At 47.9% G+C, this 23,176-nt stretch overlaps 1 protein-coding gene across 7 annotated transcripts in view; it reads left to right on the forward strand.

Annotated features, from left to right (window-relative positions):
• The window catches only part of DAAM2 (dishevelled associated activator of morphogenesis 2), a 109,870-nt gene that overhangs the window by 21,036 nt on the left and 65,658 nt on the right, over positions 1-23,176 (forward strand). For 2 of the 7 annotated variants that reach the window (XM_058432330.1, XM_032140335.2), the window contains exon 2: positions 13,038-13,156. The exons of 4 other annotated variants lie outside the window; for them this stretch is intronic. The gene's annotated coding sequence lies outside the window, so the exon portion shown is untranslated. Of the gene's footprint in view, positions 1-7,860; positions 8,029-13,037; positions 13,157-23,176 lie in introns of those variants that run through there. One more of the 7 variants, XM_058432331.1, reaches the window with a different exon arrangement.

Genomic DNA, 23,176 nt, shown 5'->3' on the forward strand with positions numbered 1-23,176 from the left:
CTCGAAAGCATTTAGAAAGCAACCTCTTATGGCTGCGTTATGCAAATTCATAGGCTAGAAACAGGACAGGCGCCAAGAAGGAAGCACGTGAGCTGAGTGAGCAGAGTGCGTGTGGAGTGGGTTATAATCAAGAAAAGCTTTAGGAGGATATGAAGTTGCTTTTTTTTTTTTTTTTTTTTAAATTTCTCTCCTTTATTATAAAAGAAACATGGATTTATTATACAAAATACATAGAAGCAGAAGACAAAAATAAAATTAGTTTATGAGCCCATCACAGAGCACTGAAAAGAGACTTTGATCTTTCTGTTCCTCTGCCCCCTTTCCTGCAGCTTCCTACCTGGCCACAAACAACACTTGGAGAATCTGCCTTCCCAGTTCACTTAACATTTGGCAATTAATGTTTCCAGTCTTTTCTCTCCACATACATTGTAAAAGCATGGTTGAGTACATATTATATGTGCAGATGTTAGACGGTTTTGTATTGTGGTTTTGTCTTCTGCTTAGTATTACCAACTTTGTAAATGAGGAGATAAGTCCAGTGAGGTATGGAAAAGGGTCATGGCCACTGTTTGGTAGAGAAGAAACTGAGAACTGGGGGAAAGGGGCCCTGAAAGACCAGCTGATACCCTGTGGGATGGAGGATCTTTTAAATCAAGCTTGTTCAACCTTTGGCCCATGGGCTGCATGCGGCCCAGGATGGCTTTGAATGAGGGCCAACAAAAATTCATAAAATTTCTTAAAACGTTATGAGATTTTTGCAAGGTTTTTTTTTTTTAATTTAATTTTTCTTTTTTCTTTTTTTCTTTTTTTTGCTCATCAGCTATCGTTCATGCTAGTGTATTTCATGTGTGGCCCAAGACAATTCTTCTTCCAGTGTGGCCCAGTGAAGCCAAAAGATTGGACACCCTGTTTTAAATGATAGAAGATGAAGAACATCTAAACCTCAACCTCCCAGCTCCTATGTGGGTTGGGAGCAGTAACAAAACCAGCCTCCCCTTTGACCTTGGCTTGGTTTCCCTGGCCACAGATGGAGCTCTGATGCCTTTGTTGGGGTTGGCGTTGGCGTTGGGTGAGCACTGCGGTGAGCACTTCACATACAACTGATTGTCTGTTTTACAGATTTGGAAACTAAAGTTTAGAACAGCTAAGGATCTGGAGTAAGATCCATGTGGCACAGCAGCAGAGCTGCAATTCAAACGTGTTCATCTTTCTCCTAACCACTGTCCTAGGCAGCTTCTAGTTCCATGGAAGAGAATGTCTTCCGATTCTTCACTTTCTGCTAAGCCTTTCTGGATTGACTCACCAAAGAACAAGGGGTGCCCTTCCACCATTTCTATGGAACTCAAATGCCTGAGCCCTGCTATATGGAGTGTGTATCAAGGAGATTCGAGGAAATAAGTAACCTCAGCATCTGTTCTCACCACGTGGCTTTTCCTCCAGGAAGTTTTCCAGGTTGAGTTCCACTGGATACTCATCCCTCTCCTCCTCCATTCTCTTCAGTATTAGCCTGATTCAATTCAGAACCACTCAGTCATTGATATTGTGACCACATGTCACCCAAGGAGCCCTGTCTTTGAGATTCAGAATAAATTAGCTGAATCTCACTGCCACAAACAGAGGGCAGTGGTTCTCAAATTGTGGGACCTTAGACCAGCAGTATCAGAATCACCTTTGAACTTGTTAGAACTGCACATCCCTGGGCTCTGCCCAAGGCTTCTGGATCAAGCTCTAGGGGTTCAGCCCAGCGGTTTGTGTCTTATCAAGCTCACATGGTGATCCTGGTGCACACTGATGCCTGGGAACTGCTGGTCTGGAGATTCCAAAATAAGTGGTGGTGGCTTATATTTTTCACATCACCTCTGGCTCTGAGTTCCTATTTCCATTGAATTCGTTAAGATTATTAACTATCCCTAGGTGACAAGCATGGTGGCCCAAAAATTAACATGAACTCTGGAGCCAGACTGCTGAGATTTCAATTCTGTCTCTAAGGCTCATTCATTGTATGGGTGTCCCTGAGCGAGTGGCATAAATTCCCTCTGCTGCAGACCTCTTATCCCTAATGTGAAATAACAATGGTATTCCCCATAGGGCAGCTGTGAGCATTCAATGAGGCTGTGTCTGTTAAGTATTAAATACTTAAACAGTGCCTTGCACATAGTAAGCTCACAGGAAACATTAACTCTCATTGCAAACCACGAACTCTCCTGCACTGTGTTGACCCAGATGTGGAATTACTCCCATACCCCTGGTTTACACACACACACACACACACACCATTTACACAAGGCTTCGTGAATGCGGTGAACTTTAAGGAGGTCTGGGGAGACCAAGGGTATTTGTATTACAACAATTTAGAATTGAATACTGGATAAGCTTATTCTAAAAGAGATTGGCCAAAGGTTACATCATTTGGTCTTCCTCCTCTCTCCCTTGGTGCTCACCAGCAACTCACTCAAACAGGTCCCCCTCTTTATTATGTTGAGTAATTCAGCTGTCTTTACTCTCCAGCCCCACTCCTCAACTTTGCTCCTCAGTTCACTTTGCAGATCCAAAGACAACTTCTAAAGAATGGACCTTCTACCCTGATTCTCATGCTGGATTCCTCCCTCATAGGGAGAAGAGAGTAGCAATGAAGATTTATTTTTCCTACTGACGTGAACTGTGCTACCTCTCAGGATGCTTTAGTGATAGTCAGTTTTGGTTTTTCTCTATAGGTATATGAATCACACATCATATTTTTTCTAATAAATACTTGAGAAAGAATTTGATCCAGGAGTCTGGGGCAGAGCCCAAGGCTGCGCATTTCTAACGTGTTCACAGGTAATGCTGATACTGCTGATCTGAGGTCCCACAGTTTGACTGCAATGTATTTTTTTTTTTGCAATGGGGCATATTGCTTTATAAATGTTCCTCCTGCTCTTGTTCTAAACCTTCACACCCTCATAACTAGGGATTTGATGGCAGCCACAGGTTCTCAACCTTGATACTAGGCCACATAATTCTTGGTTGTGGGGGGCTATCTTTTGTATTATAGGAGGCTTATTAACACCCCTAGCCTCTACCCGGTAGATCTCAGTAACATTTACTAGTTACGAGAACCATAAAACTTCTCCAGACATTGCCAAATGTCTCTGGGGGCGGGGGGTGTGATGGGTAGCCACCCCCAGTTTTGAGAGCTGCTGGTCTAAGCTAAGCAGCTCCTGTAATAGTTCAAGAACATTATATCTTATTCTACCCCACACTTTATCTCAGTATTTAAGTTCAGGGGCCTGGATTTATTCATTGAGAAGAAAGGTATGGAGGAGTCCCAGCAGCCTCTGGATCACCCTTGATCCTTGGAGGAGAATCATCAACACTTTGTGACTGCTTTTTCTCAAAGGGTCCACACTTAACCCATCTGCAGTGGAGCCAAGGACATCCAGGTCTGTTTCCAGTACCGTCTCTAGTCCTGTTAACCCTCCCCGTGTGGCAGGAAACCTCACAGGAACTAGGGAATGGCTTTTGGTTTTTGGCTTATAAATACTCATCATCACATTTCTTTTACTGAGAACTTTTTCAAAATCGTGTTTAACATTCTTGTTGCCGTAGTGGAAACTTTTCTTTGGAGGGCTTCCCATCCTAGGCCCAGGTCAGATTCCTCCGCAGAGCTCTGAACATTTTCTAGGGAAGTTTCAGCAGTGAGATCGTACCTTAGATGCACTTACACAACCGTGGTTGGATTCTGGGTTAAGACTCCCAGGATTCCAACACAGACAACAGGGAAACTGTGCAGCTGGAGGAAGGGCCATGTGTCTGGGAGTCTTTCTGGGAGGGCAGGATCAAAATCCTTTTATGATTCTATTACTTTTCTGGGTTTCTCTCCTTGCCCCCTAATGTCTTAAATCTAAGATAAACAATGAGCGCTTCAGTCAGTAAAAGATTATGTGTAATAACACACAATCTCCAAATTTCAGTGACTTAATACACCTTACAAAGGTGTATTTCTTCCTCATGTTATCTGTCGGTAGTGGATCAACAGAGGGTCTCTGCTTGTTTTAGTCCCTCAGGAACTGAGACTGGCAGAACAGGCCCTGACTTCAATGTTGACAGTTGCTGTTCTAAAGGAAAAGGGAGTCTGGTCCTCACAATTAAAAGCTCTAGACCACTAATGATGCTTGTGTTCATCAGCGTTCTACAGTGAAACAGAACCAATAGGATCTCTCTCTACATATATCTGGATTTGTTTTAAGGAATGGGCTCCCATGGTTATGGGACTAACAAGTCAAAAATCTGCAGGGTAGGCCAGCAGGCTGGAGGCCCAGGAAAGAGCTGATGTTGCAGCTCAAGACTGAAGGCAGTCTAGGGGGTAGAGTTCCCTTCATTGGGGGACCTCGATCATTTTCTCTGAAGGCCTCCAACTGATCAAATGAGGCCTACCCACGTTATGGAGGGTAATCTGCTTTACTCAGGGTCTACTGATTTAAGTGTTCATCTCATGTTAAAAAAAAAAAAATCTAGGCATGGTGGCTCACGCCTGTAATCCCAGCACTTTGGGAGGCCGAGGTGGGTGGATCACTGAGGTCAGGAGTTTCAGACCAGTCTGGCCAACATGGTGAATTCCCAGCTCTACTAAAAATACAAAAATTAGTCAGGCATGGTAGCACATGCCTGTAGTCCTAGCTACTTGGGAGGCTGAGGCAGGAGAATCGCTTGAAGCTGGGAGGTGGAGGCTGTAGTGAGCCGAGATCGTGCCACTGCACTCCAGCCTGGGCAACAGAGTGAAACTCCATCTCAAAAAAAAAAAAAAAAAAAAATTCACAGTAACCTTTATACTGGTGTTTGACCAAATACCTGGTCCCATGGCCAAGTTGACACATAAAATTAACCCTTATGACACTCACCTTCTATTTTCAGCAAATGGGCCAAAATTAGCCACATGGCCCCACCCAACACAAGGACCCAGGAAGTACAATCCTCTGTGTGTAATCGGGGTAGGGACCAACAATATTTGACTAAGCACCAACAACTAGAACAACTATAAATTATTTTATCTGAGGATGAAAGAAATTATTAATCTGTGGTATTTTGAGGTTAATGCATTCTACTAACACAATGCAGAAATAGTGTTAGACTTAGCTCTACCTGCTCAATTCATTCCTAGGGGAGGTCATGGAAGAACATGGGTTGTAGCATGGCCTGGCCTCCAGGGTGACTAAATTTGAACACTGTTACTGAACATCGTCCTGTTATTCTTCTGTATTGTTTTCTTTATAACACGTTTTCTGTGTGTGATGTTGCATTTAAAGCCCATTTGTGTGCTGTGTAATTGAAGAATGCCTTGCAATTAATTTGGCCTTTGTGACCTCCTTTTAGTATAAATTCTTTAGGTTCCTTTTTCTTGCTTGGATCGGAATCATCCGAAAGGGCTCAGGAGCCAGCTGTTGCTCTGTGTTTTTTGCTACTGAGTCACTGTGTTTCTGACAAGTCCCTCCCGAGTCTGGGCCCTCATTTCCCTGTCTAGAGTGGGGTTGAACGATGTGATTTCTAAGGTTCCTTCTGGCTCTGACATTCTGTGTGCCTTTGTTCCACACCCTCTCTCAGTGATGCCAGTGCCAGGGGGTACAGCCTCAGGGATGTGTAACAGGGTTTTCCTCCACAAAACTGGCAGAATTGTTCTGGCTTCTTATTTGAAAATGTGGCCCCTCATCAGTGCTTTGGCCATTTTGCACACGCTAGCTCACAGAGAATGCGGGCTACACCCCAGCTGGTGAGCATCATCATCATCTCTATGCCCACTGGCTTTCTGCTTGGCTGGAGGGAAGCTGAGGACAAGAGGATGTTAGGTTGGAGCGTGGGGAGGCCTGTGGAAGGCAGGGACGGGGTAGAGTCTGGCCCAACTGAAAATGGGCTTGGGGAGCCTGGTCAGTCCTTCAGGTCCATCTGGGCAAACCTAGTCTTCAAAGGGCAGAGTTACAAGGACCTCAAATGCTACTTACCTCCTCCAGTACTAACATTTGGCACATCTAATGCCTATTCATTGTTGTGAAGTTCAATTGAGGTAACTCATGAGGAAGTGCCCGCAAAATTAAACACACTCTCAAACAATAAGAATTACTATCATGAGCTGCCTGACTCCACAAGATTTTAGTGCTAGGTGCTAGGGACAGAAAAGTGAAAAAAAAGATGCTCAGTTAATTAGCATACAATGTGATTCCACCTCTAACAATAGACTTTGGATGATGTCTTAGTTCAAGCTGCTCTAACAGAATACCATAGATTGGGTGACTTACACAGCAAACACTTATCTCTCACAGTTCTGGAGGCCGGAAAGTCAAGATCCAGGCACCGGCAGATTTGACGTCTGGTGGTTCAGCCTTCTCACTGTGTCCTCACGTGGCAGATGGGATGAGACAGCTCTCTGGGGTCTCTTTTATAAGGGCATGAATCCTGTTCAGGGGAGCTCCACCCTCATGACCTAATCATATCCCGAAGTCCCCGCCTACACATAGCACCAGATAGGGAATTCTGCCTCAACCTATGAATTTTGAGAGGACACACACATTGTGGGAGCACAGAGGAAGGAGTTTTTAACGTTCAACACACTGCTCGTGGGGGTGGAAGACTCTATAGCAGCACTGACCGTTGAACCTGGTCTGGAAAGATGGCAAAGACTGCACAGGCGGAGGGAATGGGCATCCTAGCCTGAGCGAGTGGCAGCGTGCTGGAGAGGCTTATGGAAACCTCTGGTAATCTGGCCTGGTGGCTGGGTGGGGTGGGTGGGACCATGTGGGGGAAGCTGCGGAGGGAGCTAGTGATCAAATTAGGAAAGGTCTTGGATAATCTATGAGGAGCCTGGACTTCACTGAATTTTTCAATTACCAGGTTTTAAGAAACTTTTTATTTCAGTTTTTGGCTGAAAGAAGAAGCTATTGCTTTAATTTTATTTAAAACCTGCCTGTGGATCTATAATAGGCAAAACTTAACTCAAATAGATTTAATCATAGCCTTGCTGCACTGTCCTGTTAATTTTGCTACTCTCCTCCCTCTTAGAGCTTCCATGTAGAATACATTTATCTTCTCGCTCTAGTCTCATCTTGCTTGAAATATTGGAATAAGAGATAGAAAGTGGGATCTTTATTTTTTTTCTCTTTATGCAGAATAACGCTTATTTTAGAATGTGGAAAATACAAAAAACTATAAAGATGAAAAAAGAAATCTACCCTCCGGACAAGGTTGGTAGAAGATGAGTGGTTGAGCTCCAGTAGAATCAGTTTTGTTCAAATCCTAACGTTTTCACATGTTACCTGTAAGACCTTGGCAATTTACTATCTCCAGGCCTCAGTTTCCTCATCTGTAAAATGGGAATAATAATCACAATACCTACCTCCTAAAGTTCCTATTGGGACTAAATCATTTTCTTCATGCAAAGCACTTAGAAAAGTGCTGTGTACGTAGTAAATAATTAATATTTCTTATGGGTTATTGCAACACCCTCTGGGTGAGTTCAGCCCTAGAGTTGGAGCTACAGGAGGACACCGTCCCCCGGGGAAGGGTCTTTCTGCCTCCATGTTCCACACCAGGAAAGTGGAAAAGCTTGTCATACCACAGGATGAGGCTAGTGCCGAGTCGCAGACTGGTGTGTGTTCAGATTTTTTCCCCAGAGGATGCTAGCTCATCCTCCCTTGCTCCTTCCTTTCTAGCATTTCCACCTACCTCGGGCTCTTGGGGCAGGCTGTCCCTTTAAGAAAGACAGCCACACATTCTGCTCCTGACAGTGGCCCTGCCTCCCTTGCTGGATACCTTGCTGGGCTGTGGCTGGGACACTCCTGGGCTGGATTTTAGTACTGAAGCCTCCAGAGGAGGGGGCACTGCTTCAAATCAAGCACACCCCACCCCAGGAATCCATGCCCACAGAAGGACTCCCTGTCTGCAGCCCTCTGCTGTGGCCCTGGGCTCCCAGCATCCAGCTCTGGGACATCAGAAGATAATTCTTGAGGACTGAGCTCAGGATCCCTAAAAAGAAAGTTGGAAAATAGCTGGATAAACTTGGTAAGTGAAAGAAAGCCGCGTTACATCCTCTTCCTTGGATTGCGGATTGCAGATTTTGGGTTGAGTTCTGGTGACTCTTGCCAATAGTATCCGATGGGCAAATGTGAGGAGGAGGAGACAGAGGTGGGGACTGGGATCCCCAGTGGGTAGCGAGTCTTGAACTTGGGGATAACCTCCCCACCTTCTCCCGGTGGTTGTTAAGCTTGAGGCAGGGAGCTCTGGGGGTTGACATCTGAACGTAGCTGGAGCCTGGCCCAAGGAGTGAAGATCCGGGAGGGGCAGATGTCAGATTTCTCCCTCATTTGGGAAAAACAAAGTGTGGTCAGTGAGTGCTATTTGTGAAGATGCCAGAGACCAGTGACATTTGCAGCCTGAGGGTGAAATGAGTGACCCTGTGAGTCTGTCTCAGCAGAGGACCAATTCCTCTTCTTCCTATAGGGTCAGGGGACAGACCAGGCCTGGGCCCCAAGAAGTCTGCGTTGTCTCCTTGGATTGAGGCAGCTGCCCGTGAGCAGCAGCAGACGGTGTCTTAGTGGGAGGAGGCAGGTCTGCCAAGGGCAGGGAAGAATGGAGGGCCTGTTACTGCTGAAGCCTGGGAACGCTGCCTGGGGGGAGGCCCACGCTCCCCAGAGCTGGAGTGAGAAGGAATGGGAGGAGAAGTCTATGCAGCAGGGGGATGGGCTCAGCCAGCATCCCCACCCTCTGCAGAGCAAATGCCCCCCTGCCCCATTTCCTGTGGCTTGGACACAGGTGAGCTTCCTGGCCTTGAATGCTCAGGTACAGTTTGGAGGGCTGGGGTCTGTTACAAAGAGGTGGCCTCCCATGGAGGAGGCAGGAAGTGCTAGAAGCCTCAGCCCCTGGCACTCACCCGAGGCCAGGGTTTCCAGATCAGAGACACTTTCTGCTAAATTACGCTTCAACAGATGTTTTCTGTGTTCCTACTTGTGCCAAGCTTTGTGCTGGGGATTTACCAAAATATAGTATGGCAAGATGGAATTGGGAAGGTGTGTAGAGCTGGAAAGATATTTTGGATGTGAGATTAAAGCCATTTTTGAAAAGTAACAAAATTATTTATTCTGTACCTTGAATGCACCAATCACTCTGCTAAAGGCTTTGCATCTCCTTTAATTCTTGCAGTAGTTTATTGACTTGTGACTAATTTTGTAGATTTCACAGATGAAGAAACTAAGGCTCAGAGATTAAGGACCTTTCCTTAAAGATGCAGGGCGGGTAAATGGCGAAGCCAGGATGGACCTCTTAATTCATCTAACCATTCATTCATCTGTGTGTTCAACAAAGTCAAATTGCTGGCCTACTGTGTGACAGCCATTGCGGAGGGCACTCAGGACACAGCTGGGACAGGGAAGGGTCCAGGACAGCCTAACTCCATAGCCTGGGTCCTCACCCCCAGCCAGAGCCCTTCACACTGGGCCCCAGAGACCCCTGGGAACATTGTGTGATTGTTTTCTCCAAGGTCTGAGACTCTGCTTGAGAATGTGCTTTTCCTTGAGAAATGTTTCTTTGTTTTCATTTTAATAATGATACTCTAAAAATTGAAGGCATTTATTCTGAATCATCTGAATGACCACCATATAACCTACTATTGGCATGCGATTTTAGTCCCCAGGTTTGTGTTTCTGTGCAAGTTGGCACCGAGTGGTTTCCTAAAATGATAGTTTTTAACTTTTAATGCTTTGTTTCTCAAACTGGGCTCTACACTGTGTGCTTCAAAGGCCCAAAGATTAAGGAAGGCTACATCGACCGATTCTACTGCAGGAAGGGAGATGTGCAGTATGGGTGTCCCAAGAGGAAATGGTTCAACATCCCCCTCTCCTGGGGGGTGAAGAAAACTGAGGGGTTTAGGTTGGGGCAAAGCAGCTTGGGGGTTCTGAATCTTCCAACCTCCTGGTCTCCAAGCTCAGGATGGACCTAGGCCAGAGACTCAGAGAGGAACAGGCAAGTCAGGAAAAAGGAAGGCTCTTGAGTTCAGATTGGTATGCTCTGCTCTGACATAGCATCTCTGACCTCCAGCAAACTTGCTCCTTTCTGGGCCTTTGCAGATGGGATGACTTGTGCTGGGAAGGGGAAGCGTGGGGCCTCCCTGGAACACTGTGTGACTTCCTCCCAAAGAGGGATGTTTTCTGGTCATTCAGAACTTCTGACCTCTCCTGAGGCCCAGCTGTTAGGTGAGAAGGCCATCGCATGGTCCCTGGTGTAGAGAACTGTGCATGTGACTTGGGCCTCACCACCCTGGGGGCATCCAGGGCTGTATCATGCTAGCCTGGTGCCTTGGCCCTTAGATGGGGCTGGGCAATCAGCATCCTTTCTGGATCGGATGTCCTGCCAGTCTAGGAGGCTGGAGGCAGGAGACTCAGGACCCCTGCCTCTCCATCCTCTTCCACCTCCTTTCCCTCCTTCCCCTGCTGGAGTTTTGGGTCTTCTCTCATCTCTGCTTTTGAATGATGCTCCGTCGTATCTCCACTCTCTGGTTACCGTCCCTCAGCTGGGCTCTGGGTGGTCATTCTGGTCATCTTTTCTGCAGACTCCACTCTACCTTTTTCTGTCTTGTACATTAGGAGTCAGTGAACACTATCTGCAAAGGTCTTGATAGTAAATATTTCTGCTCTGGGGGCCTTCTGTGCTACACATTAGTAATTTGTTCCTAATTTTATCTCTTTGAGCGCAGGAGTCAATAGAACTTGGCTATCTCTGCAGCCTCCCCTGCCCCCAGCTCCGTGCCTGCTGGGCAGTAGGCACTCAGGAAGTATCGCTGGCATAAATCCCAATGACCTCTCCCCATCCCCCTAGAGCCCGTGCCCCAGCAGGGAGCATCTTGGTGTCTAGCTGTACCATTTTGGGAAATCAGGATCTGGTCACCTGTTGGTTGCTGTGGCATCCTGTAGCTAAATCCATCTCTGGCCCTGTAACCTGAACCTGCCCCAGGCCCTGTGCTCCAGGATCAAGTGTCCCTGTTTGTTTTGACATCCCATGTGGGGCATTAGAGATCCAGATTTCAAAGCAAGAATTTTTTCTAGCAGCCGTTGAAGGCCAGGCCCCTGCCAGCTCCCGGGCTCCCATGTTAGCATTTTCAGTTAATTAAGAAAACAAACCCCACATCCCTGACAGAGGTGGTTCTGCCAATTCAGGACAGAGAACTTTGTGTCAGCATAGCATGCAGGAGAAGCTGGCCAGCTCCTGCAGGCAGGACAACTGAGGGAGGCAGATGTTTGAGCTGGAGAGGACCCACTGGTGCCTTCCCAGCAAGAGCAGGTGCCACGGAAGTCACCTGGTTGGGAAGCCAGCTCCAGGCAAGGTCCAGAGCATGGAAATTTCTGTTCCTCTTTCCCCCTCCAGGGTGCATTTATTATGGGTGACGGCCATGGGGGAAAGGCCAGCTGGATGAGAATAGCAGGGGGAGACACAAAGACTTTCTTGGGACTTGCCAGTCTTCCTCTCCAGAGCCAGGTTATCCCAACTGTCTAGCTCCTGGAGGAGAATGATGAGAGGTGACCTGGGGTGGCTTCAGAGGGGCCCAGGTAGCTGACCTGCCAGCTGCCAAGGGGGAGCCTGATCAGAGAGGCTGCTTAGCCATGCAGGGCCTGGGTGTGAATTTAAGAAGGGTCTTTGTCAGGCTGGGTGTGGTGGCTCACGCCTGTAATCTCAGCACTTTGGGAGGCCAAGGTGGGAAGATCAACTGAGGTCAGGAGTCTGAAACCAGCCTGGCCAACATGGGGAAACTTTCTCTCTACTAAAAATACAAAAATTAGCCAGGCATGGTGGTGTGCGCCTGTAGTCTCAGCTACTCAGGAGGCTGAGGCAGAATAATGCTTGAACCCAGGAGGTGGAGGTTGCAGCGAGCTGAGATTGCGCCACTGCACTCCAGCCGGGTGACAGAGCGAGACTGTGTTTAAAAAACAAACAAACAAACAAACAAACAAAAAAACAAGGTTGGGGGGTGGGGGGGCCTTTGTTTCTTGAAGGAAACATAGTTAAGCATACTCCTGTAAAGTAGCCCAGCTCTGCCAGTGTGTGTGTGTTGGGGGACACTTTCCTGAGCCTGGCTGTGCATTCACACACAGAATCACCCTCTCACCTGATCACACACTCTCTCTGTCGTACCAGGGATAAGATATGCCCTTCCCCTGCTCCCACCATGGCTGTGATTGGGCAGGTGGGAATGGAGGGGAGTGGAGGGAGCATAAGTGGGACTGGCTTTCTGCACCCCGATATCTGAGTGTACTGAGTGTACTCTTTCCCAGGTGTACAAGCCCTGCAGGCAGGGTGGGCTCATGTATCTCCTTGGATGTGGGATTCTCTTGCAGTTCACAGCCTGCACACTACATGCAGTGGTCCTGGTACCTCTTGGGTAGAATGGAATAGGAGGGAGACCCAGTCCTGCTCTATCATTGCTAAATGGCCCAGCACACATTATTTGGGCTTTGTGAACCTCCAATTTCTAATGGGAAATGGGGATGAGGTTCACATTTTGTGTGTCCCCATGGTGCAGGTGTGTTGGCAAATATGAGATAAGGCGTATTTCATGCCTGGTGCGGTGAACCTGGCCTCCATCCCCACTGGACGTGTGTCTTGGTCCAGCTTCTGCCTGCTGGCTTGGGATGTGGCTGCCTTAAAAGATAGTGGGGACAAATGATAAACACACGACTGGCGTCTGCTCGGCTCAGGAGAAGAGCCCTGGGGAAGAAGCGATTGTACGGTCTGCTCCTGGTCTCTGGTATAACTAGTTCAAATAACTGCCAGTTAGTAGCAGATTTTTTTTTTTTTATTTTACTTTTGAGGGTCTTCTCCTTACCTGCTGGAACTCTCTGGGCTCCCTGCCATGAGTACTTTGTCATTCACAGCACAATCCCAGAGCGAGGGGCTGGGGCTCTTCTAGGAAAGCAAGTCTCTTAAAAGGTGAGCCTCCCTGTGGTGTTCTAAAGCTGGGGAGAAGCCACTTAGGGTTTTGGGGGACTCTTGACTCCTTCTCTTTCTCTCTTTTTTATTTCCAGTGGAATCTCAGGTGATCATTTGTGTAGCTGATACGCCCAATAGCTCCCCTTTCCTGGAGAACACATCTAATTTGCCTCCTGATCCTCCTGAAATTCTCGAATCCGTGGACACCAGGCTGGTTTGTTTGCTTTTCTCCTTTTGCCAGTGATTTTTTTCACTTCATGTTAGGACTGTTTGCACACAAAAATTAAGAAAAATGTACATAAAAAATCAGATGTGAAATGTGAAAAGGCATACTAATGGTAGGCAAATAATAATAATTAGTATGCATAGTCACAGGTTTCTGTAGCTTCAACTTGGCAAATCCAAATCTGTTGGAATGACTGTCAGGAGCACCTTCTCTTTTTAAAGAGAAGTTTCTAAGTACGCTTCAGGCTTCAAAGAGAAAATCTGAGGTGAGGAAATCAGGAGAAGTTGGGAATCAGTTTCCTGGAGTATTTGGGAATATTTAAAGAGAGAGACTGTGCAGCTTGGATCCTAGCAGGGCTCACAATATTTAGGGGAAATATTCATGAATGAATCTTGGCTAAGATTTTTGGAATTTTTAATTTTCGTTTTTATATTGCATTTTTGTAGTTGTTGTTTCCACTTCAGTAGAAACTCAGGGGAAACCAGGAAGCAAAGCAGGATTTGTCTGCGACTGTTCTATAGTGGGAGAGAAGAGTTCTGTGCTGTGAATTCGATAATTGGGTTCTAGACATGGCTGTGGCTTGAGTTTGCTGTGGATCCTGAGGCAAGTAGCCTGCTTCTTGGGCCTCAGCTTTCTCGCCTGTAGAAGGATCTTGAAATGGTAGTCTCCTTCATTCTCAACATCTTGTGCACGCCAGCAGCTGTATGAGAGGTCTCCTGCAGATCACGGCGGAGAAAGGAGGAGTTGAGTCCATTCGCACACAGGTGGGGAGTGTGACATCTCAAGAGGGGAAGGCACAGCTATCCAGGAGCTGAAGGGAGGGGTAGTCTTTTTCAGAGTCTGATTGTTGGGTCTGGGTTTGTGGAATGGTGCTTGGTCACCCCAGGAAATGGTGGCCCTCACTCACGCCTTGGCTGTGTGTGTGTGTGGGCTCATGGAGGTGCCCCCGGGCCCGGTAGGATGCGGGGGCCTGGGCTTCAGAAGCAGTGGCTGGAGGATTCTCCCCAACTCTTTTCCTTGGGGTCCTCATGCCTGGATTACTCTTCAGGGTCTCTGTCTTTGTGTGAAGCGTGGTACCCCTTGACCCCCTTGATCTGAGAATGGATTCTCTTAATGGACCAAAGGGGAATCTGGAAAATCCCAAACCCAGTTTCAGAATTCAAGGGGTATAGTCCCTTCATGTCTGAGCCCTGGACTACTTCTCGGGTCATCTCCTTGCCAGCTGCCCAAGCTCTGCCTGCTCTGCCGCTCACACTTCTAACTCCTGCCCTCCCCACTACCTGAAGGCTCATACCTGGGGAACGCCTCGCTGTCCTTCGAGACTCAGTCCAAAAACCACCGCACCTGTAAAGTCTCTCTAACCCCTCCTCCTCCCCACCAATTTCAGGTAATAGGGTTCCCTCTCACCTCTGCTCCCACAGGCCTGTCCCTGATGAAGCACTGAGCACAATGTTTGAAAACCACTGTTCTCTCTGACTCTCGCTGGACTATTAGCTCCAGAATGCAAAGCTCTGACTGGTTCAGTTTTGCATTTCTAGTATGTCTTAGTCCATTTGTGCCACTATTCCACACACTGGGTAATTTATAAACCAAAACAACATTTCTCATGGTTCTGGACTTTGGGAAGTGCAAGATCAAGGTGCCAGCAGAGTTGGTGTCTGGTGAGGGCTGCCGTCTGCTCCTAAGGTGGTGGTTTGTTGCTTCTTAATGAAAAACTGTAAAGAGCATAGGTACTCCTTGCCTTTTTGCTATTCATTCATGCAGCCAATATTTAATAAGGACCTACTTTGCGTTAGCCCCTGCCAGTGGAACTATGCTATGGTTTGCATGTCTGTGTTCCTTCCCTTCCTCTGGAGGGGAAGAACGCTGTGTCCTTACATGACAGAAGGAATGGAAGGGCTAAAAGGGCCTAAGTTAATTCCCTCCAGCCCCCTCGATCTTTTTTTTTTTTTTTTTTTTTTTTTTTGCTCTGTCGCCAGGCTGGAGTGCAATGGTGCGATCTCAGCTCACTGCAGCCTCCGCCTCCCGGGTTCAAGCGATTCTCCTGCCTCAGCCTCCCAGGTAGCTGGGACTACAGGTGCATGCCACCATGCCCGGCTAATTTTTGTATTTTTGGTAGAGATTGGGTTTCACCATGTTGGCCTGAATGGTGTCGATCTCCTGACCTTGTGATCTGCCCACCTCTGCCTCCCACCCTTTTATAATGCACTAATCCATTCATGAAGGTAGAGCCATCATGACTTAATCACTTCCCAAAAGGCCCCACCCTTAATATTATTACAACAAAGATTAGGTTTCAACATGTGCATTTTGGAGGGAACGCAGACATGCAAACCATAGCACAGTTCCACTAGTAGGGGCTAACGCATAGTAGGTCCTTATTAAATATTGGCTGCATGAATGAATAGCAGAGATGCAAGGAGAATTTATGCTGTCTACAGTTTTTCTTTAAGAAGGAGGCAAGAATGGTTACTGTTTGGATAATTCACCCAGGGACCAGCTTCATGGGATGCTATTTAAACAGATAAATCCAGTTGGCATCTCTTCCTTGTATACTTTTGCTGATGGCAGGGGCCTGGGGAACAGGCTGCGTGTTTCACACAGGATGTGTGGATGGGCCTGCACATGTGCCTATGACTGGTTTTGGGTAGCAAGCACAGAATGATCCTGTTTTTCTGTAAATACCGAGCCACAAACATTGGCAGCGACTTTCTGGCCATTATCCTCAGTGGTGTGTGATTTTTGTGGCTTTTCCCAGGATGTATCAAAGGAGTGTGACTGTGGTGACCATCGATGGGGAGGCTGGCAGCACTCAGGGTGATGGACAGAACCCCATGATTGGTTCCTTCTAAAGAGGCCTGTGTTGGAGGCTGAGTGATACCTCGTTTGGTACCAGTTGGAGAGTTTATAGCCTGTGAAGGTTCTTACACTTACCAAGAGGAAGTTGGGCAATAGAAATTTATGTTAATGTCTGTGGGATAACAAAAAAGCAACATGTCCCTGGGTCAGTAGTGATCTTACCTTCAGGGGTTTGTTTATTCATTGGCACACTCAGACATTTCTACTCAGTGCCTGCCATATATGCCTGTCCTCATTCTAGGGATGCAGACTGAACCTGGTCCCTGCCCTCAGAGGGCTTAGTTTCTGGTAAAAGTGCTTGAAGATTGGGAGGATGGGAGCTGAAGCTGGCACCCTTCCCAGAGCCATTCTGAGCCAGCCCCTTGGTGTGAAATATCATTTCTCCATTCATTAGCTCCTCTATTCTCCCCCAAGTTGTTGCTGGCCAGAAGCACCTTGGTACCACCCTTCTGGATTTCTCATGCTCCCTCCTTCCCCATGCTGAGTAAGAGACCCTTCATCCATACTCGCGTCATTCCCTGTGCAGCTCCACCAAGATACTTCTGCCCACTACCCCGGCCACTTCTGCCCACTACCCTGGCCTGCTCACAGTTGTACCCCCTTTCTGACTGGGAGCTTTTTGATGATCAGGTCTGTGTTTTATTCACTGCCGCATCCTACAGTGCACAGTGTCTGGCCCATAGTGGGGTTCATAGATGGTTGTGGAACGGATGACCATGGGACAATGCTGGACTGCATTTATTTCATCTTCAGCATTCACACTGAAGCCTGTGTCTATCTATTTTCGTCTCTTTCTGGGTCCGTCATGGAGAGGCATGACTCTCAGAGAGGTTGCTGAAAAGCTGGGGCATTGTGAGAAATTGGAGAAATCTGGGAAGCCACTGTCTGGAGTCACTGGGCTCTGGTGAGTCCTCTGTGACTGTCATTCCACACACTCCCTCCCAGGGAGGGAGGCAGGTGGGCTTCAGGGCTGACAGAGTGGGGCTCTGAGTCCAGACTGTGCTTGTGCTGAGGCCCACGTCTTCGTCGTGAGTGGGGACAAGAGATGCTGACAGACAGACCTAGCCCTGCAGCCCTCCGGCTCAGGCAGTGCAGCTGGGCCAGCAGGAGAGCGGGCCGCCTGGGAATAGCTGGGAAGCAAGTCCAGGCCTTGGGCCCACCTCCCCCAAGGCCAGGATGTGGCGTGGGACCCAGGCCTGCGGAGGTTCCCACCGCTCAGCTCCTGCACTCCCAAATGCTCCAGGCCCAGGCAACATTGCTTAGCAGGAGGGGGTGGAGAGGGGCTCCAGCTGCCTGGTCAAGACTGCATCAGGACCAGGGCAGCTCTGCAGGCACACACCTCTGACATTTAGCCTCAACCTGGATAGCTGCCAGTGGCCCTGCAGCCCAGACCAGCTTTGCATGAGGGAGGAGAGTCAGGGATTAACCATTTCAGGCCCTTCCTCCGTCAGGCAGAGACTGGTCCTCTCAGGTCGACCATGTACCAATGACTGGAGTGGGCATATTTACAAATGTTGCCTCATTTAATCTTCACATCATTGTGAGGGTGTGGGCATCATCTCCATTTCTCAGATGAGTAAACTAAGGCAGGTGGGGAGTTTTGTAACTTGCCTTAAGTCTACACAGTAAGTTTCTTATATTCCTTCTTTATTACCAGGGCCTATGATGCACCAGGTAATAATTCTAGTCACTGCGGATACAGCAATGAATGATAGACAAAAATGCCCCATGGAATGTACATTCTTGTGGGAGGGATAATGAATACATGGGATGTATAGTCTCTCAGATGGTGATAAGTCTACGTGGAAAATGAAGGGAAGGGAGATGGGAGGTGCTGGGAGCGGGGCTGCTACTTCAGATGCCCTTGAAAGACCTCATTGAGAGGGTGTGAGTTATTCACACTTAGTGCTGAATAGGTGCCTGGTGCTACCCTAATCACTGTACCTGACTCACTAAATTAATCCCCACAATTAATCCCCACAATCTTTGAGACAGATTACTATTATTATTCCCATTTTCATATGGGGGAACTGAGGCACAGGGAGGTTAAGTAACTTGCCAAAGATGACACAGCAGATGAGCAGCTCTAGGATTTGCACCCAGGAAGTCTACCTCCTGAGTTCTGGCTCTTAACCTCTGTGTGTTACTGCCAGGGCCACAAAGACAGTAAATGGGTGGGAAGGTCAGGAGGCTTGTAAGACCCCAGCTGAACAGTCCAGGTCCGTGGCCTTGGGGGCAGGCACGCTGAGGGACAGGTGCACTAGGGGGCAGGTGCACTGTGGGGACAGGAGCAGTGGGGAGGCAGGTGTACTGAGGGGGCAAGTGCACTGGGGGGCAGGTGCACCGAAGGGGCAGATGTAGCGCGAGGGACCGGGGCACTGAGGGGTAGGTGCACTGGGGGGGTATGTGCACTGGGGAGGCAGGTATACTGGGGGGACAGGTATATTGGGGGGACAGGTGCATTGGGGGCGCAGGTACACTGTGGGGACAGGTGTACTGAGGGAGTAGGTGCACTAGGGGAACAGGTGGACTGAGGGGACAGGTACACTAGGGAGGCAGATGCACTGGTGCTCACTCCTCTGCAGCTTCCTTGGTGAGGAAAGGGTAGAGGGGCCGACAGGTCAGTTGCAGTTAAACCTGAGAGAAAGTGGGGCTTGACTAGTTTGTGTTGAATAAGGAGAGGATGAACTCCCCAGTGAGGGGGTCCCAGAGGCTCCCCTTCTCCGCTCTCCTCCTATGCCAGCCAGCCTCCCTGAGCCCTCTGAGGACTCAGATCTGAAACAAAAGTGGGACTATTTTTTGCTCTTGTCCTCTTCTTCCCTTCCTTTTGTCTATCTGGGAATAACCCACTTAGTGGTGATGATGATGATGATGACATAATAGCAGCTCATATTTATTGAAGACTTACTAAACTGGGCGGTGAAAATGAATAATGACACTCAGCTGTGCAGGAAAAAGTAATTGATTCTTATAATGGATAATTGTCAATGAAAAACTTAGTGTGAAAAATAAAGGTACTTTAGTCTCTGATTTAAATAAGTTGCTTTGGAGCAAAGTCCCATCAAGTCAAAATTCAAACTTCCTGTGAGGGCAGCTCCCAGTGCCTCTCCCCTGAATGGTCTGGCTTCCTGGGGACGCTCCAGTATTTTCCCGGTGACCAGGGAAAGGCCTAGGGGCTGCAGGGTTTCTGCAGATCTCCACGGAGCTGTACCGTGCTCTCACTGATGCTTAGGCCTCTGTGCTGAACTCCATTGAAGAGGCCAGGTCTGGTCCGGTCCCCAGGGCCTCTGAGGGTAGACTTGGCACCCACTGCTGAAGCTTGGGGCTTCCTGAGGCTCCTGGCTCTTCCAGGACATCCACCCACCCCTGGAGGGCCCAGGTGTCCAGTGGCTGCTCTGGGACGTGAGGGTTCTAAATGGGTGGGCCCGAGGGCAGCCCCCAGGTAACTTCCTCAGCTGTCACCAGCCATGTTTGCTCAGAGCTGGGTTTAGGCAGGGTTTCTCCACATGACCTTTCCCCAATCCTGCACCCCATTCTGAAATTCTCCAAGTCATTGAGTTATTTCTAATGACACTGCAAACCACCCCCCTCCTCTCTTCTCTGGAGGTGGGGAAGGAAGTGGAATCCTGGGCATTTACTTTCTTTTCCTCCTAGTACTGGAAAGATTTTTTCTTTTCTTTCTTTTCTTTTCTTTTCCTTTCTTTTCTTTTCCTTTTCCTTTCTTGTCCTTTTCTTTTGCTTTGCTTTGCTCCCTCCCTCCCTCCTTGCCTCCGTCCCTCCTTCCTTCCTTCCTTCCTGATGGGAGTCTCGCTCTTTCGCCCAGGCTGGAATGCAGTGGTGCGATCTCGGCTCACTGCAACCTCTGCCTCCCAGGTTCAAGCGATTCTTCTGCCTCAGCCTCCCAAGTAGCTGAGATTATGAGTGTGCACCACCACACCTGGCTAAGTTTTTTCATATTTTTATTAGAGACAGAGTTTCACCATGTTGGCCAGGCTGGTCTCGAACTCCTGACCTCAAGTGATCCGCCTGCTTCAGCCTCCCAAAATGCTGGGATTACAGGCTTGAGCTACCATGCACGGCCTATAAAGGTTTTCTATTGCCCTGTCCTGTCTAGAGGAGATGACATTACCTCGTATCAACTGTTCCTCCCTCTATGCACCATTTTGTTCTGGAAGCTATCAGTCTTCTTTTCCCAGGGAAAACAGGGTCCTGGCTTAGCTCTGATATTAGAAGTGTACAAGAAAAGAAAGAAAAGGAAAAAAAATGAAACACTGGCATTTTCCAGAGGCAAATACGTTGGGAAATATTTTAAATATTTTCCTTGTGAAATCCTCTGTATCTGACAAGCAGTGCTATGCCTGAATTCTCACTCAGTGCTCACCACTACCTTGGGGTTAGGTCCTGTCATATTCTCTACAGATGAAGGACACAAGGCTTAGAGAAGTCAAGCAAGTTTCCCAAAGTCTTGCAGCTTGTTAGTGGCAGAGCCAAGTTTAGAATCTAAAAATTCTGGATTCTTGACCCCGTCGTATGCCTGAGGCTTTTGCTGCTTCTCAGAAATGAGTCTTCGGGTAATGGTTCTTTAGCACTCAGTGACATGTGATGTAGCTCTTTGAATAATGTACAACATCCCCCAGAGAAATGGGGATGGGTTTCAGTTGGCTCCACCAGGGGTAAATATAAGGGCATACCTCTTATATTGTCATAGGAGATCTCATTTCAGATTTAGAGAGGGGCTTGTTGGTTTTCAAATTCCCCTATTTGTATGCATGTGACTACCTACATCCTTCTTTTCTCGCTCATTTTGACTATGATTTTTCACTAACTGTTTGGGTGACTGCACTGGAGAAAAAGTGTGATGTGGACATCCTTCAACTCCACTCTGCTTCCCTAGTGAAAGAGGCCTTTGATTTGCAGCTGTAGCTCCTGTTTGCCGAGCCTGGTACAGCCCTGACTCTCAGTGCTCTAGTTGGCCAAAGCCCTGCCCTTTTCTGTCTGCTAGTAGCTGTTGAGGATCGTGTGCGACATTTGAAAACTCAGCTCTGGCTTCACTTGCACTGGAGTTGAAAGGCGAAGGAGGTATCCGGGCACCACCTAAAAATAGTCAGGGGGAAATTAACTCTCACTTTATGTTTTAAGCTTTTATTACATAATCAGCATCATGCTATTAGTGTTACATTAACTCTATATAAGAGGAAGGAGAAAATCCAGCCATAATCACACCACATGCATTTGGATTCACATTTCCCAAAGCTCCAATGCCCTGGGAATTCTGAGATGGAGGGCAGGGAAAGGAAGGGAGCAAAATCAATGAGAGGTGATTAAAGTGACCTGAAGTGGCAGGAGTCAAGCCAATGCACAGGCTCAGTTTCACACTCACTTTCCCTTAAGACTGAGCTCTGGCATTGTCTTCTCCAGAAAGCCTTCCCTGGTGTCCTCCTTGTCAATAGCCAGCTGTATTAGGTGCCTCTCTCCACCCACACCACAATGCCTTACTTGGGTCACTGTGCGCTTCCCACATTGTGTCATGACTGTCTCTTTATGTGCATGACTCTCCCACTGGACTGTGAGCTGCAGGTGCTCAGGAATGTATTTTGTTCATCTCTTTATCTCCGGTGCCTGGCACATCTGAACAGGCCAAGAAATGCTGGTTGACATAGTCATTAAGCTAAGATGCTGGACATAGGGGTCCAGGTAGTGACTGAAGATGGCATGCATTGAGACTCAGGCAAATTTCTAAAGTCTGCAGTGTGGAGAATAGCATGGAGTCATGAAGTGTGTTATCCATGTCTGATACAATATGTTTTATTTTATGTATTTTCTGTGTGCAAGAGAGCAGGAAGATTTGACTGTGTCTCCTCAGTGGCTGGGAGATCTCTTCCCATGTTAGAAGAGACTTGATGAACATGAGCTGGGGCTCTATTTTTTCCTTATGACAATGTGAGCTCCCAACTCTGGACTCCAAATCTAGTGCTCTCTTCTTTAGCCTGCAGGAGAGCAGGGACTGTGTCTTTTTTCGTATTGGTGCCAGGTCACAGATTTGGTGCTCAGAGAACATTTGTGGAATGAGTGGCTGAATGAATGAACAAACATATGGAGGAAGAAACTCTTGTCATCCAGTGAGATTCATCAGGGAAGGCTTGAGGGTTTGCGCATTGAGCGTAGCTATGAAAGAGACAGGGGCATGGGTTGGCGAAGATGCAGAGAGGACTCTGTGGTTGAGTGGTTGGAAGAAGGCTGTTGGTGCCCCTCTTGGTGCCTACCCTAATGAGATGGCCAGGCCGATGCTGACTTGGAAGGGCCCTGTCTTGGGAGAAGGGGAGGCTGGGGAACTGAGGGAAGTCATACAAAGACACAGGCCCAGAGAGGGCTTCCCCCTTATATTCTGCTTCCTTTCCTCCAGAACTTGGAGACATTGCTAAGATTCCTTGAATCCCTAGGGCAGGGTTGGGGGTGGGGTGGTGGTGGGGGCAATTCTAACAAATGAGTCTGGACACAGGCATGTGGAGTGTGGCCCAGAGAAAAGGGGAGGAGGGGAAACACGGATTGCAAGCTTGGAGAGAAGGAAGTTCTATTTTGGGTGACTTTAAATCCCAGCCCCTCTGCCGGCCAGATTCACAGCAGACCTCCCCCCTGTGCAGAAGATTCCCTCATTCTCAGTTCTGTGCACTGGCTTTGGCTCCATTTTGGCTCACATCGCTGCATCCTTTAAGACTTAGTTCATTCATACTTTGGTGTTCTATCTCTCAGTATTCTTGCCTGCATCTAAAACCTCCTCCAGCCTTCCAGCCTTCTTAAAGAAGGCATCCCTAAATAAAAGCAGCAAAAATGACATCTACAGTTTATCCACATTTCTACTATGGCCCTGCACCACCCTGGGTACCTTATGTGTCCTTCTTCAACTCACAAGAAAAACGCGAGGTCATTATTACTGTGATCTCTGGTTGACAAATGAAGACACTGAGCCCACGAGGGGTCAAGTAAACCAGGCAAGGTCATATTGTTAGTTGGTGGCAAAGCTGTACCTAGAACCCAGGTATGCCTAACTCCAAAGCTCCATTGTCTTCTCTTCTCACAGCTACAGAGCCTTCTCTCTAGATCAGCAACTCTGGGGTGGGGCCCAGCAATCTGCATTTTAACAAGCCCTCC

The sequence above is a fragment of the Hylobates moloch genome, unplaced genomic scaffold (assembly GCF_009828535.3).
Source record: "Hylobates moloch isolate HMO894 unplaced genomic scaffold, HMol_V3 SCAFFOLD_20, whole genome shotgun sequence".
Taxonomy (NCBI): domain Eukaryota; kingdom Metazoa; phylum Chordata; class Mammalia; order Primates; family Hylobatidae; genus Hylobates; species Hylobates moloch.